Genomic DNA, 20,498 nt, shown 5'->3' on the forward strand with positions numbered 1-20,498 from the left:
ATCACATCTGGTAAGCTTGAGAGGGCAGCTGAATTAAAAAAAAATTAATCAACAAGTATTCACTGAGTCTGTGGGCAATAGAGGAATATTAATTCCTCCTGGGTTTGCCGGAGGCTGCTGCTAGTAAACATGATCATGGTCTCTTCCCACTCAATCACATTCTGTTAAAGCCAAAAAAACTTCAAATTTTCAGAGTTGACACAAAGGGACATCTAAAGGGCCAGGGGAAGGAGAGGAAGCTGCATTTGTGGTTTTCTGCTATATCTAGTCCCTCCATGGCAAAAATCAGAAGGGATGAACTTACACTCACACCCTACACTTCCTTGCCCCCTCAGGGATTATTTGCATTGGGGCACAGATTGTCAACATTATGTAGAAACTGGCAAAAACCTAGAGTGAATGTGACCAATGGTTTAATACTGGCCATATTAGGCCAAATTTTATTTTAGTGAACTACAACAACCTGTAATGCTCTACTGATGTCACTTTAGCTGCCTGAGTAAATTGAGCCAGATGCAATGTTAGCAGAAAGCTTTTAATTAGGCTTGCATTACCATTTTAAAAACACAAAAGAGAACCTAAACAATAACTTGTTGAAACAAACCTACAGAACAACTGTATGAACACAGATGACTTAGCAGTCATTTCACATTGTTCGGCATTTTTTCAGTAGGCTATTAAGTCATAGACTCGATTAAAGTAGGAATGATTTATAATCCCTATGATTTCATAAGGTGTGTGATGCATACTTTCAATGGTTCCTCCAATTCGTAAAGAAAGTGAATATAATTATGGAAGACATATACAGTACTCCCTCTAAAAACCCTCGTAATAAATCTCAAAAGCATAGTTAACTGCTAAAAATAATAACAAGTTTCAGTTACCACCTTGTTCTATCACACTTTCTAAATAGACTCTGAATGTGGACAAGCATTCTCCTGTCTGTCTAAAATTCACTTAAATTCATATCACCAAGAAGCCAAAACACCATTTAAGTGATTTGATTTCTAATTACCACTTTATACACCACTGCCAACATTACAGACAAGTTTTATGTTGCATTTCCCCCCAGATTTTTGCAGTTATTAACTAGAAACTCGGCCTAGAAAAGAAACTTAAGTCTAGCAGTTACACAGGGACTGTGTTTGTTTTTTGTTCTGCAAGTAAACTCAGTTATAAAGCTATCATTTCTTTCACGAACTACGAGCCAAATGCAATTGACCTCACACACACAAATGTGTTCTGAGAGACTATCAGGGTGAGCGATTAAGGTGAGCAGGATGTGGACCCACGATTAGTATTCTTTTGGACACTAAATATTTTTAGAGAGAGAGGACTGCTGGCTGTAACCAGTTACATAAAACAGAAAATATGAGGTTAGTTGAACAATGTCTTCTCTTCAGTTCAGTGACATTTTACACATGAGAGTGTCTTTCAGTTTCTTTCAACAGCCAGCTATCAGTTTGTGACTCACATTATAAAGCATTTAACAACTGCGCTCATAAATACCACACGCCACCTGTTAACTGAATCAAAAGCCTGTGTGCCAAAATCATTTCTGGACTGAAGAGCTATATCTTTTTAAAATTACTTGCATGGTCTCAAAACAAGCAGATCTTATAACATAAATGAGTATTGAAACATATCATTCCATATAATTCCGAAAGAGTAGAGGTGAGTAAAATTCAGAATTTCTGGCCCATGGGAAATTCCAACATTTCAGCATTTGTTTTCATCCCAAATCGGGACTGAAAAGTTGAAGTCTTTTGTCGATGGAAATACTACAAAATTTCAATTTGGAAGTGTCAAAACATTTTGTTTCAGCCATTTCACTTTATTGAGTTGACATGAAACAAATTGTTCTGGCTGGGTCAGTTCAATATTAAACTGCATTTTTCCTATATAGGCACACTGCTTTATGGGAGGTTTCCTGGGTGGGCTACATCTCCCATAATGCATCTTGTTATGCAACTTCAATGTTGCTCCAGCAACTCAGTCAGAGGGCATTCCATATTGCATTATGGGAGATGTAGTCCTCTAGGGAGCATGGTCCAGAGGATAGAACGGAAACCCAAATTACATCTCCCATTAGGCAATGCATCATAGTGAAATGCCATTTATGTTTTGTTAAACTGATTCAAAATGAAATGTTTTGGGTCAGTTCAAAAACTGGAAATTTTTGATTTTCTGGAAACTTTATTTTCTATCAGAAAATCATTCCAACAGAAAATTCCTGACCAGCTCTAGTAAAGAATAGGCTTTATAATGTTTTTACTGAAGAAAGAGTTATGTAACAAGAACTAATTTTTAAGAAAATTCAAACATTAGTTATTCAGTATACTTTAGGGCAGTGGTTCCCAAACTTGTTCCGCTGCTTGTGCAGGGAAAGCCCCTGGCGGGCCGGGCCAGTTTGTTTACCTGCTGCGTCCACAGGTTCGGCCGATCACGGCTCCCAGCGGCCACGGTTCGCTGCTCCAGGCCAATGGGAGCTGCTGGAAGCGGTGCGGGCCGAGGGAGGTACTGGCCGCCACTTCCAGCAGCTCTCCTTGGCCTGGAGCAGCGAACTGCGGCCACTGAGAGCCGTGATCGGCCGAACCTGCGGACGCAGCAGGTAAACAAACCAGCCCAGCCCGCCAGGGGCTTTCCCTGTACAAGCGGTGGAACAAGTTTGGGAACCACTGCTTTAGGGTTTACCGTCCTTAGATTGCACTAGTGCATATCTCCTTTCACCAAATTAAAATAAAGACGGGGATATAGGACCAGAGCTGTTCAACATATTCATAAATGATCTGGAAAAAGAGGTAGTCAGCGAGATGGCAAACTTTGCAGACAATACAAAATTAGTCAAGATAGTTAAATCCAAAGCAGACTGCGAAGAGTTACAAAGGGATCTCACAAAACTGGGAGACTGGGCAACTCAATGGCAGATGAAATTCAATGCTGATAAATGCAAAGTAATGCACATTGGAAAACATAATCCCAACTATACATACAAAATGATAGGGTCTAAATTAACTCCTACTACTCAAGAAAGAGAATTTGCGGTCATTGTGGATAATTCTCTGAAAACATCCACTCAATGTGCAGCAGCAGTCAAAAAAGCTAACAGACTGTTAGGAACCATTAGGAAAGGGATAGATAATAAGACAGTAAATATCATAATGCCATTATAGAAATCCATGGTACACCCACACCTTAGATATTATGTGCAGTTCTGGTCACCCAATCTCAAAAAAGACATATTAGAATTGGAAAAGGTACAGACAGAGAAGGGCAACAAAAATGATTAGCGGTATGGAACAGCTTCCATATGAGGCGAAATTAAAAAGACTGGGACTCTTCAGACTGGAAAAGAGACAATTCAGGGGATATGCTAGAGGTCTATAAAATCATGAATGGCGTTGAGACAACAAGTAGTTATTACGTGTAATTTACGCCTTCACATAACACAAGAACCTAGGGTCACCCAATGAAATTAATAGACAGCAGGTTTAAAACAAAAAGAAGTACTTCTTCACATAATGCAGTCAACCTGTGGAACTCATTGCCAGGGGATATTGTGAAAGCTAAAAGTATAACTGGGTTCAAAGAAGAATTAGCTAAATTCATGCAGGATAGGTCTGTCAATGGCTATTTGTCAAGATGCTCTGGGTGTCCCTAAGCCTCTGACAGCCAGACATGGGGAGTGGACAACAAGGGATGGATCACTCTATCTGTTCATTCCCTCTGAAGCGTCTGGCATTGGCCACTATCAGAAGACAGTGGGCTGGATGGACCACTGATGTGACCCAGTGTGGTCATTCTTATGTTCTTACGTTTTTTTCTCTCCAGAAATCTGTACAGAAGACAGATTTCTCAGAAATTAAAAAGGTTCAGTACACAGAAAACAAAACTATCCTATTTCTTAGTTGTTCTAGCATGATGGCCATATTCTAAATATGTGCAAGAGGAAAGATGGCCTTATATTTAGGGTACTAACTATACAGGGACTCGGGAGATGTGGGTTTAGTTCCTGGCTCTGTCACATACTCCTTCTGTGATGTTGAGTAAATCACTTAATCTCTCTGAGCCTCATTTCTCCAGCTGTAAAATGGAAATAATATTTCCATTCTCCCACCCTTTATCTGTCTTGCCTATATAGGCTGTAAGCTCTTCAGGCCAGGAACTAAGGACAATCAGGCTCCACCTTCTGTTATGTGCTAACATAATACAAATTTTATTATTAATAATAAATATTGTATTAATTTGCAACATTGTAACTTAAGTTTATTAACTGTATTCATTGACGTATTTTAGACTGTTGTCCCATTACTGCCTCCCTTTCATAGTCGCCACACAAGCGCTCATAACAATGCTAGCTCTAGATACAATAGCTTACTTTTAACAGCACTCTAAATAGGGCTCTCATTTTCCTTCTAACGTACACTGGCTTCAGTTTTCATCTTCCAAGGAGTGATCTGTTAAAAATTCACTGGGTGTGTTCATTTTAGGACAAAGGTCCGCTAGCATTGGAGAACAAATTTGAAATTTCAAACTTCTCAGTTTAAAATGTGGACATAGAACTGAAAACTTTGAAAGATCCCTGTTCTACGAATAAAACTGTTTTAAATATCAGAGCAGCACTGGGTCAGCTTCATCACATCATCTTCTAGGATGGATGCCAGTGAAAATAATCTGCCGTTCCTTGCCAGGAAAGCACCATCAGCATGAGTACAGGAATTGCATTTAGGGAGGGAAGGAGAGAGGGCATAAGTCATGAGTCCTGGCTCTTAGTTCAAGCTCTGTTCCATTTGCTGTATGACCTTGGACAAACCACTTAGGTCCTAGTTTTCAGAAGTGCTGAGTGTATGATGGACACCCTTAAGTTCTCTTACCTTTTTCCCCATAAGGTAAGGTTCTGCCAGTCTGAACAGTGTTCCCTATACTTAGTATGGGAATCCTGGTAAAATCATTCCTAATAGTAAAGATGCGAAAGGAAACTCTTAAGGCACTCACTCTAAGTGCAAGTTATTAGTGGGGCATCAGTGTTGGGAATGACAGGCAGTGAAGCTAACAATGCATGACTAGGTGTGGAAGACACAGAGGTAGGAAAGAGGGTTTTAGAGAGTGATGGAGGGAGTGATGGAAGAAGACAGGAAAGGTAGTATCAGAAGAGAAACAGTTAATGATAGAGACAGTCCTGGAAGTAAACAGGCCTGAAAGAACAAGGCAACACAGAATGAGATGGCTGAAGCTCTAGGAAAGCTGCTATGGGAATATAAACTGGAGTCTATTTGTAGTTCAGCACTGTGGCAGGTTTAGGAGTGAACTTGGAGCAATCATTTCCCACGACAGTGAAGCTTTGACATGCAATATCAGAGATGTGCTGATTTATTTCATTGTGCCAAAAGCTCTTGCAGCTGCTCAATGAGCCACAGACATCCAGCTCAGAGAAGCACATCTGCCCTCTGAGTATCATAATTGTAGAAATCTGGTAGCAATAAGATTCATCACAAAAGAATGGGGAACTCTCAAGTCTGTGTCAGTATCACCCTTCAATGAAGAGTGCATGCATTTATTCAAATGTTCGGGACCAGGGAGGTAAAACCTTCCCCAAATAGGATTATATTTTCTTTGGACTAATTTTCCAGATAACTGTTTATAGTTTTTTATACTGATAGGAAAAAGAAAAGATCCAGATATGATATCAGCATCATCCTGAATTTAAGGCAGCTCAATACAACAAATGGCCACAGCCAAGCATAAAAAAATAAAAACAGCTATTCCCTTCTTAACATGTCTTCTTTTCTCTACCACTTGAAAAGGAACTGACAAATTCTGTCAGAAAGGACAAATTAAATCCTGCCAAAACCAACTGGAGTGAAAGGAATCAGGCTATCACATCTCCCCTTTCAATCTCTCTCAATCTTTGTTTGGCCTTTCCTTTCGCAAAGCGACTAAAAGAAGTACACCAAACCTCTCAAGTGCCAGTAGCATGCCAGCTGTACCACAGCTGGGAGGCAAGCAGAGTAGGTGCTTCAGCAGCTAGGTCTTGTAGGTGCTAGCTCTGGTGGATACCAATAACCACCCAGACACATGGCCAGATGGAAGGGTATTTTACTAGGGCTGACGGAAAGGGATGCGGGTGCAAATACCCTGGGTGCACAGGCTTGCCTAGGCAACATGTGGGGGGGGATGTGGGGTCAAGTGCCCCCTCAGATTTCTACTTGGCCTACTCGGGGGGGGGGGGGGAGAGGGGAAGTCGGGGGCTGATTTTAAAATTGTCAGTGATGAAAAATCCACCACAATACTTGGTTAGTTGTTTCAGTGATTAATTACTCTCACTGTTAAAAATGTATGCCTTATTTCCAGTCTGAATTTGTCTAGCTTCAACTTTCAGGTGTTATACCTTTCTCTGCTAGACTGAAGAGTCCATTATTAAATATTTGTTCCCCATATAGGTACTTATAGACAGTAATCAAGTCACCCCTTAACTTCTCTTTGTGACGCTAAATAGATTGAGTTCCTTGAGTCTTATCATTATAAGGCATGTTTTCTAATCCTTTAATCATTCTCATGGCTTTTCTCTAAACCTACTCAAATTACCTGTGGGCATCAGAACTGGACACAGTTTTCTAGTAGTGGTTGCACCAGTTCCAAATACAGAGGTAAAATAATCTTTTTACTCCTGTTCAAGATTACTCTGTTTATGCATCCCAGGATCACATTAGCTCTTTTGGCCACAGTGCCCACAGTTTGGCAGCACGAGGGGGAATTTGGAGTACATCAGTGATGTCTAAATGTTGGACTTTAGTGCCTAAACTGGGCACCTAAGTCCTTTTGTGAATCTAGCCCTTCGTTCTCACAGTTAGCATATCTTCCCAAATCTTCCTTTGCTGTATTTCATCCCATTACTGCTAGTTATCCAAGGTTCCCTTGGATCACCCTAACAACTTCTCTTCCTCCTTGGCATTCAGATCTTGTCAGTACTTGCAGCAAGTTATATTCTCCTCAGTAATCTGCTAGCCAAACCACAGAAACAAGTTTTAATCTCGTTCTTTAATGCCTTGTTCTCTCCAGAACCTTACTCTCCAAAGGCTTGGTGCCCAGCTGGTACAGAAATGTCCCCATGCTGCAAAATTTAGATCTATATCTGGATCAATATTTTGAACCCATCAAAATGTGGTGTTTTTAGAATGAGGGGGAGCAGCTGCAAAATTCAGGGCTAGATCCTGGTTCGGGCGTTCTCTTAAATTCCTTTTCATTCATATAATATCCAGCCAGAGTTTTAACTCAGGCCCATTTGTCATACTGAGGTTTTGGGAACTACCTGTAGAATACCACGTGCAGTCTCTCAGGAGCCATCTGAAGAGGAACAATCACCTCCCTTGTCCTTGAGGTGATACCTCTGATCATGTAACCCAAAATTATCTTAGCTTTTTTTGGCCACCTTACTGCATTTCAAGCTTATCTACAACTTGCTGTCTACTCTCACCCCTAGATCTCTTTCAGCGTATGACACTGCTTGTTATTATATAACCTTCTCTCAGTGTTTTGGATTATTTTGTCCTGTGTAAAATAAATCCAGGTTTACACACAGGAACAATCCAGCACTATTCTGTTTGCAGAGCTCCAGCAGAAGCCCACTTCACACTTGTTACAGCTCATATACTATTGACTTACCCTACCAGTAGTACTAGTGTTCTCAGGTTACTGTTGTAAGATAGCCTTAAAGAGATACCTTTACAAGCATGGATATAGAGGCCCTAAATGTAAGCCAGTGGAATTCCGTTAAGATCTACCGTGCCCACTGAACTTGACACTCAGTAAGGCATCCAATGCATACTATAAGTATTATGCTGATCATAACTCTGTGGGTTTCCATGTTTCCACTGCCCTTACTATTAATCATAAATATTTAAGCAAGACAAGGTGGGTGAGATAATATCTTTTCTTGGACCAACTTCTATTGGTGGAAGGGACAAGCTTTCGAGCTTCACAGAGCTCTTCTTCAGGTCTGGAGAATGAAACTAGGGTGGTCAAACTTAGTGCAAGGTATTCAAAAGCTTGTCTCTTCCACCAACATAAATTGGTCAAAAAAAAGATTTTACCTCACCCACCTTGTTTTTCTCATATTCTGGGACCAACATGGCTACAACATAAATATTGCAAAGATAAATATATAAAACATTATTAATCAGAAATTTCAGTTCAATCAATGAAGTAAAAATCTATGTGAACTATTCAATGTAAATTATATTTCAGTCTCATTAAAGCAAACAAAGAAAGCCCTCCAAAATGTTCAGGGGATGGAGGGTTTGCTGGAAAAAAATGTGATTTTATAATATAGCACAGATATAACTAAATATTTACTCATTTCCTAGTTTGACATTTTCCAGGTCCTTTTTTCTGTTCTTTGGATAATATCTTGATCTTCAGTAAATTCCAGTGTGATGTCAATCAGTATTGTATACATGGATCAAGGGACACGAACGGTGCTGACGATCAGGTGAAATCCACTTGACTGAATTACACAATCTGTTGTATTTCATAAGGTTAGCTTTGACAATGGTATTAGGACAGCTGCAGTGAGATCAGGATGTTTTGTTTCCAACATTCGGTGTCATTCATATTTTTGAGATAAGTCTGTGATACTAAACATCTGTAGTTAGCCTGACAACTCTCATATTGATTTTTCCCCCTCCTTTAGCTGTTGGTGCTCCATTCCTCTTCTATCATTAGCAGAGAATGAAATCACTAGCTAGGAAATGTTAGCATATGGACTATTTAAACGGCCACTCTCAGTCTGCCAAAACTTTAACAGATGTACAATACACAAACTGAAGCTATATGATATAATAGCTCAACTATTTATTGAACTGATGAAGAAAAGTCCTGTTAGTGACAATAGCCTATTCAGGTCAACCTTTATTTTTGGAGAAACACTACAAACCAAAAAAGAAAACTACTGAAATTTCCATTCTTGGAAATAAAGATGAACTCATTTTGGTTCTTATTGTAGATTGAGAAAATGTTTGCTGCTTTTTTCGAAGCATTTTGAGCTTAATTTAACTTTTAAAATGAGTCCACAGATCATTTCCTTAGTGAAACAAATTTGGCACTCAGGTTACAGAAAAATCTTTAAATTAGTTTTGCTGTGCCTACTCATCTTCTATTTTCAAGACTACAACTGTAGTCCATCTAGGAAGCCAGAAAATGTAAAATTATGCCAGTAATTCTTATTCCAGTACATGTCCAAATTTGTAATGTATAGAAAAGTTCATTGCAATATAACTCATGGTAATTCGTATTAAATTGGCTGTTGCAAGCCTTTGATTCATCAGATTGAAAACAAGAAGAATGGAACAAAACTGCTGGGATTTGTTAAGAGAGACTCAAATTTAATACATTGTCACATTTTAAAGAATGTTTGAGCATTTTAAATGATAAACAGAAACAACAAACAGTGCAGTTAATTGTCTTAATGATGTAAATCAATTGTATACTGTAGTCTATATGAAATTCTCAGCGATGCTAGAAAGGTCTGTGCCTTCAACGTTTCTGAGAAATATAGACATTAGAAAGGTGATATGGTAGAAGTAATAGAAGCATCTGTCAAGATTTCTAGATTCCACCTACTGATCACTCTAATAAAACCAAAAATCTTACTATCGCCATTGAATTAGAAAAGAACAAACTGAGCTTACCAGTTCTAAACGGTTTAGCATTGACCACACATATAACTTCTTTGTGCAAAGTGCACATTCAACTTTTTTGTGTCATTTCTAAGGGGCTTCTTGTGGAGCATTCAGCTGTATAAACAATCAAAATTCAACCAAATGACTTAGGTGTTTATCAACATAAAAGTACATTTTTCCATCTTGTAAGAAACCACTAAATACAACAGAGAGCATAATTAGAAAGGAAAATGCACAGCAGACAGGAAAAAGCAGAACAGCAAGAAATATGATGCTGTGATGTAACACAATAGCTCTTTTATATGAGAAGTTCATGATAGCACATGATCACAAACTGTCTTTGTTTGGACACATAATAAAAACTATTTAAAATAAATACATTAAATTATAGAATCATAGAAATGTAGGGCTAGAAGGGCCTTAAGAAGTCATTAAGTCCAGCCCCCTCTGCTGCGGCAGGACCAAGAATACCTAGACCATCCCTGATAAGTGTTCATCCAACCTGTTTTAAAAACCTCCAATGATGGGTATTTCACAACCTGCCTTGGAAGCCTGTTCCAGAACTTAACTTATAGTTAGAATTATTTTCCTAATATCTACCCTAAAATTTCCTTTGCTGAAGATTAGGCCAATCACTTCTTACCCTACCTTCAGAGGACATGGAAAACAATTGATCAGAGTCCTCCTTATAACAGCCTTTAACATATTTGAAGACTTATCAGGTCCTCCCCGGTTTCCTTTTCTCAAGACTAAACATGCCCTGTTTTTTTTAACCTTTCCTCATAGGTCAGGTTTTCTAAACTCTGTCTTTTTTTTTTTTTGGCTTTCCTCTGGAGTCTCTCCAGTTTGTCCACATCTTTCCTAAAGTGTGGCACTCAGAACTGGGCACAGTATTCCAGCTGAGGCCTTACCAGTGCCAAGTAGAGAAGGACAATTACCTACCATGTCTTGGATATGACAATCACTTTAATACAGCTCAGAATGATGTTTGCCTTTTTCTCAAATGCACCACATTGTTGGCTCATCTTCAATTTATGATCCACTTTAATCCCCCCAATCCTTTTCTGCAGTACTATTGTTTAGCCAGTTATTCCCCATTTTGTGGTTGTGCATTTGATTTTTTTGCTTCCCAAGTGTAGTACTTTGCACTTGTCTTTATTGAATTTAATCTTGTTGATTTCAGACCAATTCTCCAGCTTCTTAAGGTTGTTTTGCATTCTAATTCTGTCCTCCAAAGTGCTTGCAACCCCTCCCAGCTTGGTGTCATCTGCAAATTTTATAAGTGTACTCTCCATGCCATTTTCCAAGTCATTAATGAAAATATTGACTTGTACTGGGCCCAGGACTGACCCCTGTGGAACGCCACTAGATACACCCTCCCAGTCTGGCAGAAAACCACTGATAACCACTCTTTGAGTATGATCTTTCAACCAGTTGTGCACCCACCTTATAGTAATTTCGTTGAGACTACATTTCCCTAGTTTGTTTATGAGACTATCATGTGAGACTGTGTTAAAAGCCTTACTAAAAAGCAAGATATGTCACATCTACAGCTTCCTATCTATTCACTATAACCCTGTCAAAGAAAGAAATTAGGTTTGTTTGTCATGATTTATTCTTGACAAATCCATGCTGGCTATTCCTTATAACCTTATTATCCTCTAGGTACTCACAAATTCATTGTTTAATAATTTATTCCAGTATCTTTCCTGGTATCCAAGTTAGGCTGATGGTCTATAATTCCCCGGGTCCTCTTTGTGCCCCTTTTTAAAGAGAGGTACTATGTTTGCCCTTCCCCGTCTCTGGGACCTCATTCATTCTCCATGAGTTCTCAAAGATGATTACTAATGGTGCTGAGATTGCTTCAGCTAGTTCCTTAAGTACCCTAGGATGACTTCAACCTGCATGGGTTCTGGTCTTGGTTTACAGTCTTTGGCATAAGTCTGCCCCTTCTTTCCTCCTTCCACTTCTGCAACTAAGAGTTCATGCGTAGGGTGAGATCAATAAAGGCCTCTAGGGTTTTCAGTGTGGGCTAGCTCATCTTTTACCTCCTCACTGAATTGGTGTATTGAGCTGCCTCATTCCATTCAACATCAGCCACAAGTTGTTGGAAGCAAGCAGCAGAGGAAGTGGCTGGTCCTTGCCTCTGCAGAGCCGATGCAACGGGGGTCCTCAAAGATGGTCTAGAAGGCTTACAGGAAGGCATCTCAGTCAGAGAGCACTGGGCTGTTCTGGTCCAATGGGGGGAAGCCCAATTGAACGCTTAGTTAATGAGAAGGCGGACATTCCATTAACGCTTAGTTAATGGAATGTCCGGGTTCCAGTAACACAGACACAGGTAACTAACCGCTTTCATGTTCTCTCCACAGGTACCATTGCGGAGAGTGGACCAGATGATATGTCTGGGGGGAGAAAGCAGAAGGAGACTCCGCTGGTTGGAAGGCATGAGATGCGATGTCCTGAGGTTGGGGGTTCCACGACCACCACTCCCAAGAGGAGAAGGCGGGTGGTGGTGGTCGGGGACTCTCTCCTCCGGGGGACTGAGTCATCTATCTGCCGCCCTGACCGGGAAAACCGAGAAGTCTGCTGCTTGCCGGGGGCTAAGATTCGCGATGTGACGGAGAGACTGCCGAGACTCATCAAGCCCTCGGATCGCTACCCCTTCCTGCTTCTCCACGTGGGCACCAATGATACTGCCAAGAATGACCTTGAGCGGATCACTGCGGACTACGTGGCTCTGGGAAGAAGGATAAAGGAGTTGGAGGCGCAAGTGGTGTTCTCGTCCATCCTCCCCGTGGAAGGAAAAGGCCTGGGTAGGGACCGTCGAATCGTGGAAGTCAACGAATGGCTACGCAGGTGGTGTCGGAGAGAAGGCTTTGGATTCTTTGACCATGGGATGGTGTTCCATGAAGGAGGAGTGCTGGGCAGAGACGGGCTCCATCTTACGAAGAGAGGGAAGAGCATCTTTGCCAGCAGGCTGGCTAACCTAGTGAGGAGGGCTTTAAACTAGGTTCACCGGGGGACGGAGACCAAAGCCCTGAGGTAAGTGGGAAAGCGGGATTCCGGGAGGAAGCACAGGCAGGAATGTCTGTGAGGGGAGGGCTCCTGCCTCATACTGGGAATGAGGGGCGATCAACAGGTTATCTCAAGTGCTTATATACAAATGCACAAAGCCTTGGAAACAAGCAGGGAGAACTGGAGGTCCTGGTGATGTCAAGGAACTATGACGTGATTGGAGTAACAGAGACTTGGTGGGATAACTCACATGACTGGAGTACAGTCATGGATGGTTATAAACTGTTTAGGAAGGACAGGCAGGGCAGAAAAGGTGGGGGAGTAGCACTGTATGTAAAGGAGCAGTATGACTGCTCAGACCTCCGGTACGAAACTGTGGAAAAACCTGAGTGTCTCTGGATTAAGTTTAGAAGTGTGTGCAACAAGAGTGATGTAGTGGTGGGAGTCTGCTATAGACCACCGGACCAGGGGGATGAGGTGGATGAGGCTTTCTTCCGGCAACTCACGGAAGCTACTAGATCGCATGCCCTGATTCTCATGGGTGACTTTAATTTTCCTGATATCTGCTGGGAGAGCAATACAGCGGTGCATAGACAATCCAGGAAGTTTTTGGAAAGCGTAGGGGACAATTTCCTGGTGCAAGTGCTAGGGGAGCCAACTAGGGGGGGCGCTTTTCTTGACCTGCTGCTCACAAACCGGGTAGAATTAGTGGGGGAAGCAAAAGTGGATGGGAATCTGGGAGGCAGTGACCATGAGTTGGTTGAGTTCAGGATCCTGACGCAGGGAAGAAAGGTAAGCAGCAGGATACGGACCCTGGACTTCAGGAAAGCAGACTTCGACTCCCTCAGGGAACAGATGGCCAGGATCCCCTGGGGGACTAACATGAAGGGGAAGGGAGTCCAGGAGAGCTGGCTGTATTTCAAGGAATCCCTGTTGAGGTTACAGGGACAAACCATCCCGATGAGTCGAAAGAATAGTAAATATGGCAGGCGACCAGCTTGGCTTAATGGTGAAATCCTAGCGGATCTTAAACATAAAAAAGAAGCTTACAAGAAGTGGAAGGTTGGACATATGACCAGGGAAGAGTATAAAAATATTGCTCGGGCATGTAGGAAAGATATCAGGAGGGCCAAATCGCACCTGGAGCTGCAGCTAGCAAGAGATGTCAAGAGTAACAAGAAGGGTTTCTTCAGGTATGTTGGCAACAAGAAGAAAGCCAAGGAAAGTGTGGGCCCCTTACTGAATGAGGGAGGCAACCTAGTGACAGAGGATGTGGAAAAAGCTAATGTACTCAATGCTTTTTTTGCCTCTGTTTTCACTAACAAGGTCAGCTCCCAGACTGCTGCGCTGGGTATCACAAAATGGGGAAGAGATGGCCAGCCCTCTGTAGAGATAGAGGTGGTTAGGGACTACTTAGAAAAGCTGGACGTGCACAAGTCCATGGGGCCGGACGAATTGCATCCGAGAGTGCTGAAGGAATTGGCGGCTGTGATTGCAGAGCCCTTGGCCATTATCTTTGAAAACTCGTGGCGAACGGGGGAAGTCCCGGATGACTGGAAAAAGGCTAATGTAGTGCCCATCTTTAAAAAAGGGAAGAAGGAGGATCCTGGGAACTACAGGCCAGTCAGCCTCACCTCAGTCCCTGGAAAAATCATGGAGCAGGTCCTCAAAGAATCAATCCTGAAGCACTTAGAGGAGAGGAAAGTGATCAGGAACAGTCAGCATGGATTCACCAAGGGAAGGTCATGCCTGACTAATCTAATCGCCTTTTATGATGAGATTACTGGTTCTGTGGATGAAGGGAAAGCAGTGGATGTATTGTTTCTTGACTTTAGCAAAGCTTTTGACACGGTCTCCCACAGCATTCTTGTCAGCAAGTTAAGGAAGTATGGGCTGGATGAATGCACTATAAGGTGGGTAGAAAGCTGGCTAGATTGTCAGGCTCAACGGGTAGTGATCAATGGCTCCATGTCTAGTTGGCAGCCGGTGTCAAGTGGAGTGCCCCAGGGGTCGGTCCTGGGGCCGGTTTTGTTCAATATCTTCATAAATGATCTGGAGGATGGTGTGGATTGCACTCTCAGCAAATTTGCGGATGATACTAAACTGGGAGGAGTGGTAGATACGCTGGAGGGGAGGGATAGGATACAGAAGGACCTAGACAAATTGGAGGATTGGGCCAAAAGAAATCTGATGAGGTTCAATAAGGATAAGTGCAGGGTCCTGCACTTAGGACGGAAGAACCCAATGCACCGCTACAGACTAGGGACCGAATGGCTAGGCAGCAGTTCTGCGGAAAAGGACCTAGGGGTGACAGTGGACGAGAAGCTGGATATGAGTCAGCAGTGTGCCCTTGTTGCCAAGAAGGCCAATGGCATTTTGGGATGTATAAGTAGGGGCATAGCGAGCAGATCGAGGGACGTGATCGTTCCCCTCTATTCGACACTGGTGAGGCCTCATCTGGAGTACTGTGTCCAGTTTTGGGCCCCACACTACAAGAAGGATGTGGATAAATTGGAGAGAGTCCAGCGAAGGGCAACAAAAATGATTAGGGGTCTAGAGCACATGACTTATGAGGAGAGGCTGAGGGAGCTGGGATTGTTTAGTCTGCAGAAGAGAAGAATGAGGGGGGATTTGATAGCTGCTTTCAACTACCTGAAAGGGGGTTCCAAAGAGGATGGCTCTAGACTGTTCTCAATGGTAGCAGATGACAGAACGAGGAGTAATGGTCTCAAGTTGCAATGGGGGAGGTTTAGATTGGATATTAGGAAAAACTTTTTCACTAAGAGGGTGGTGAAACACTGGAATGCGTTACCTAGGGAGGTGGTAGAATCTCCTTCCTTACAGGTTTTTAAGGTCAGGCTTGACAAAGCCCTGGCTGGGATGATTTAACTGGGACTTGGTCCTGCTTTGAGCAGGGGGTTGGACTAGATGACCTTCTGGGGTCCCTTCCAACCCTGATATTCTATGATTCTATGATTCTAAGGCTGACTATGAGTCCCACCTTTGGTCTGTGGTGTACATTCCAGGGCAGAGCAGGAGCTTGCAGAATTTCCGATGGTTCCCATCAAACCATTTGGGCAGCTACACTGCAGGAGCCTGTTTGGACAATGGTGGTCTGCTCCGGCACACAGTATGGCTGCTTCTTTCTGTGAGTGGGCTAGCTGCTCATGTAGGGTCTGTGCTTTAGTTGAAAACTATGTAGCTTGGGTTTGTAGCATAAGGTTCTCCAGCTGCAGATGGGTAACTTAGTCCTGTAGGTCCTTGGCCCTCAGGGAACTTCTGGTTGGAAGGCAGCCAGCCTCTTCCATCTTCTGTGGAGGGGTTGGATTGGGGGAGGTGGGTGCAAAGGAAGCCTGAGCAAAATGTCAGGGCTGGACCATGGGTGACCTGCATGCACAGGTCAGTTACCAAGCTTCAGTCTAAACACAAGAAGCGGGGTCAGAATGAGGCACCAAGATGCAGACAGGAGACAAGTAGCAGTGTCGGGATGAACCAGAGTCTGGGGTTCACAGCAAGGCAAAGTCTGGGGTGGAAGCAAACAGGCTGTCTGCGTCATTGCTCAGGCAGCTCTTGGTAATGATGGTTTCCTGCTTTACATACTGGCATGGGCCAATAAGTGGGCTGGGAGGGGGCCTGCCACTCCGGGCCTGCTGGGCAGTATGTCCTGCAGCGTCTAGCTTCATAGGGTTCCCCCAGTGGAAACCTAGTGTAAGGTTCCAATGGTTATGTGGATGTATCAGTCACCTGGCACCACCCCCCGCATAGTCCCAGATTCTAGTCGAGTAGGTTCTTATACCTACAGTGCATAGATATTTCTCTTGAGTGGCTCTCCTCTTCCTTTCTGAGAGATTATAAAGGGTGTTTCAAGCAATTGCTCATCTGACCCAAGTCCTCTTTTTGTGGGATTCTGCAGGGTTCTATTCTGTCACCTCTCCCCTCCAACATATACGTAAGGCCAATGGGGAGAAACAGTATCTATTAGGTTTACATTCTATGTGCTACCAAGATGGTGGCATGTATGGTTTCTCAGTCCTCAAATAGAAACAAGGTAGACGAAGCTCAATTCAGACAAGCCTGAGGTGATGTTAGTGGTCTGGGGAAATGAGCTGGAAAGTATGGTCAGGGTGAGGTCTGAAGTAGTTTTTCCACCCTTTGTCCATGGGGTTCACAATTTGTATGTTTTGGACCCTTTGCTTCTGGAGTTCCAGGTGCCATTAATGGGCAAAAGCACCTTTTCTAATCTACATGTGGTGGGGCCATGGTGAGTGGTGACCATTCTCTCACAGGACCATGCGAAACCTAGCTAGATGGACCAAAATGCACTGCCAGCCTGTTGAGCTGAAACTGGAACAGCTATCTGAAGACCGCATTGCCTTCCCTGTTGCCTATGGGTGCTGTTCAAGGTGCTGACTGATTTATAAGGCCTTATACAGTCTCTAAGACCAGGATATTTAAGAGATCACCCTGCTCCCTAGGTGCTGCTCTGACAGCTGAGGTGAGATAGGGAACTCTCACTAATAGTCCCTACATTTGAACATCAAGGAGCTGGAGGCACAATTTTTTCATTAGATTCTGGGATTAATTTTTGTACTGATCCAAAAGAGACCAACACTGTTGACTATCTCCTCTGTCGCTCTTGCCTGAGGGTTTAGGTGTGGGGTCAGTATATATTTTGTAGAGGGAAGACTTTATTGTTAACTCAACCACTATGATATAAGTGTTGATTTAAATACAGTACACAAACACTGAGACTTTGTAATGGGGCACATTTTATATAGTTAACGTGCAAGAAAGTTTTTTTGTTTATAAGGTGATACTGCAAGAAATAACTAGCTACTGAGAAAGAGCAGCTCCTGCTCCATCCCCATGAAACGCCTTAGAAGCAGTTCTTCAAATTATTTTTGTGTCCTGTTCTCCTCCGTTTGAAAGAGTTCAAAGGAGGAAACTAGATTTCTTTGAAAGAAGCCACAAATTCTGAAAATAAAACAGCAGGACATTTTAAAGTGTGCAAGACAAGAATGAAGATGCATTTCCTGAAAACTTAGAAGAAAAGACAGCTCACAGATTACAATTTAATTACTAAGATATAAGAAAACAGCTGGGGAAGTTGCTGGATAGCAGCTTTTGAAGGAGTACATAAAGTGATTTTACAGCAAAAAAGATTTATTTTTATTTATTTATTTTTGTCTAGACCAGAGTTTCTCAAATGTGGCCACCGTGGCCACATGTGTGGCCAGCAGGGGCTTTTCTTGTGGCCACAGCCTCCTGGACTGTGATTTGGAGGGGGGCAAAGCAGCGGCCCCTTCCCTTCCCCCATGTTCCTGGATGCACTGTCTTGATGTTGGTTGCTGGGGCTCCCAATTAGTGAGAGCTCCCTATCTCACCTCAGCTGTCAGAGCAGCACCTAGGGAGCAGGGCGATCTCTTAAATAGCCTGGGCTTAGAGATTGGGCCCTGCCCACCTCTGGAGACACCTGGGCACAATGCTGGAGGAGCAGGCAGCTGGTGAGTTCCCCAGATTCAGCCCTGGGGTGGCGGGACAGAAGGCTCTGGGCACGGGGCTTCAGGCTCCAGCCCTAGGCTCCGGCTGTGCAGCTTGGGGCTCCGTCCCACACCCACGGGCTTCAAGCTCCACCCCCTTCTGCCTCCCCCAGCTACCTGCCCACCCCCATCACCCCTGGCCCCTGCTGCCTCCCCTGAATCCCCATCCAGGGCTTAATTAGCCCCCAGACTTGCCGGGACTGAGTAAGTCTGCTGTGAAAAGTGATACTTGTATGCTTGTTAATATCACTTTTCACAACAGATTTACTAGCTAGCAATACATAAATTACAATGATTTAGACGTGTATGTGCACATATTTATTTGTTTTTCCTAAAGCTAATTAAGTATTTTAGGGAAAAGTGTGAAAGCAGCCACCAGCAAGAGTTGGTGGCCACACTCTGAGGCCACCAAATAATTTGTCCTGAGAACCCCTAGTTCAGCCAATGCTCTAGATTTCCCTTCTAGCTACATCTTTATAGGGAAATCAGTTTGACAATATTTTTGGATGTGAAATTAATAAACCAAAAATTAAGGCACAGATCCTCAACTAATGGAGTTAAACCAATTTATACCAGCTGAGAATCCATCCCTGTGGATCTATTCTTTCTTTTGGGAATTATCAAATGAGTTAATAAAGGTCTAGGGAAATGGTCTTCAGTTGATATGATGAACTTTGCTAACAGTAGAAATTATCAGTCTTCAAGCTTTTAAAAAATTCACTGAGGAACTGGCCTATGATCTGTGATATCTTCCCATAAAAAGTATTAGTGACTTTTCTAATGTAATGCTGCTGGATGTACTATTTAACAGATATCTTTGTTGCTGAAGCAGTTCATTACAAAAACAAAGGAACCCTTTATCTAATTTCTCCCTCTCCATTCATAATCACAGATTTGTCAGTTATGACTTTTGCTCACTACTGTATTATTCCTGTTTTATGCTGTTGTAATGCCATTGATTTTAATGTGGGTTATTCTGGTAGAAAATAGTGTAATAAAATGAAGAATCAGGCCATATATATTAGGGTTTTCTTTTATCATCTCAGATATAGGTGTATAAAAATCTCATTTATTTTGATGTTTAAAAGCCTCTCTAGTTGTTTATCCAATGATAAGGCATTTATTTCATAAATGTGAAATACATAATACAAATAATACAATTCAAAGGACTATTCATCCCACTTGGACAGATGAATAAATATTCATTAGCAAATATGTAAAAGAAACCTAACCTCTTCAAGCCTAAACACAGCCCCAACCCCAAAACCTTTGGGAAATTATGGGCTTTACAGCATGCCCAGAAGGCATACCCTGCCTGTTTCCTGATCCTCGATTCTTGGTTTGGACAATGACCTCATGGTATCTGACCCAGCCTGACTCCTGCTTTGACCACTATATCAGATTGCCCATGTCCTGGTCCTGACAATATTTTAAGAACATAGTTTTCAATACAGATACACAATTCCTGAAATATCATCTGTACATACATTTCACAATTATTATGATGACCAATACGCTACTGGCTCTTGGTGGAGACTTCACATGACACTCTTTGGTGAATTATTACATAGAGACCCGCCCAGGGGATCTCTGTAACCCCCTTATGACCTCTCCAATTAGCACCAAAGGATGCTGGGGTCACAGCTCTCCCTATTTCTTGGTATATCAGAGAACAGAATTGTTAACCTTAGAACACAAGAACACTGGGTCAGACCAAAAGTCCATCTAGCCCAGTATCGGAAGACAGGATACTGGGCTAGATGGACCTTTGTATGTACAGATGCCACACTGCTGGAGGCAGAGTCCAATCAGGACAGCTCCAGTGCCGGTGCCAGCGCCAACTCCATAAGGAGTGCTCAGAGACCTATGTCTCTCTCCTTTTTTGTCCGAGATTTGAAGCCTTTACAGATACGACACTTGTCGCTGATATGGGTTTTGCGCAGGCACCTCAGGCAACTACTGTGAGGATCGCTGATGGGCATCGGCTTTTTACAGTGGTCACAGGATTTGAAGCCTTGGGATTGGGGCATGCCCTGTCCCTAGGTTTGGTCCCGTCTGGGACTAACTAACTTACTAATAGCTACTACCCTAAGGGAAACTATTAACAATTTTCAGCTATTTACAGGAGAAAAGTCTGTACAATGGTTTGAGAGAGAAAAGGCTTGTCAAAGCAAGAAGACGTTCCAGCACTGTCACTGGAGGTAAGAAGGAACTGAGGGTGGGGGGAACCAGTGGTGCCCCTTATACCGTGGCATACAGGCACCAC

The sequence above is a fragment of the Chelonia mydas genome, chromosome 1 (genome assembly GCF_015237465.2).
Source record: "Chelonia mydas isolate rCheMyd1 chromosome 1, rCheMyd1.pri.v2, whole genome shotgun sequence".
NCBI classification, from domain to species: Eukaryota; Metazoa; Chordata; order Testudines; family Cheloniidae; genus Chelonia; species Chelonia mydas.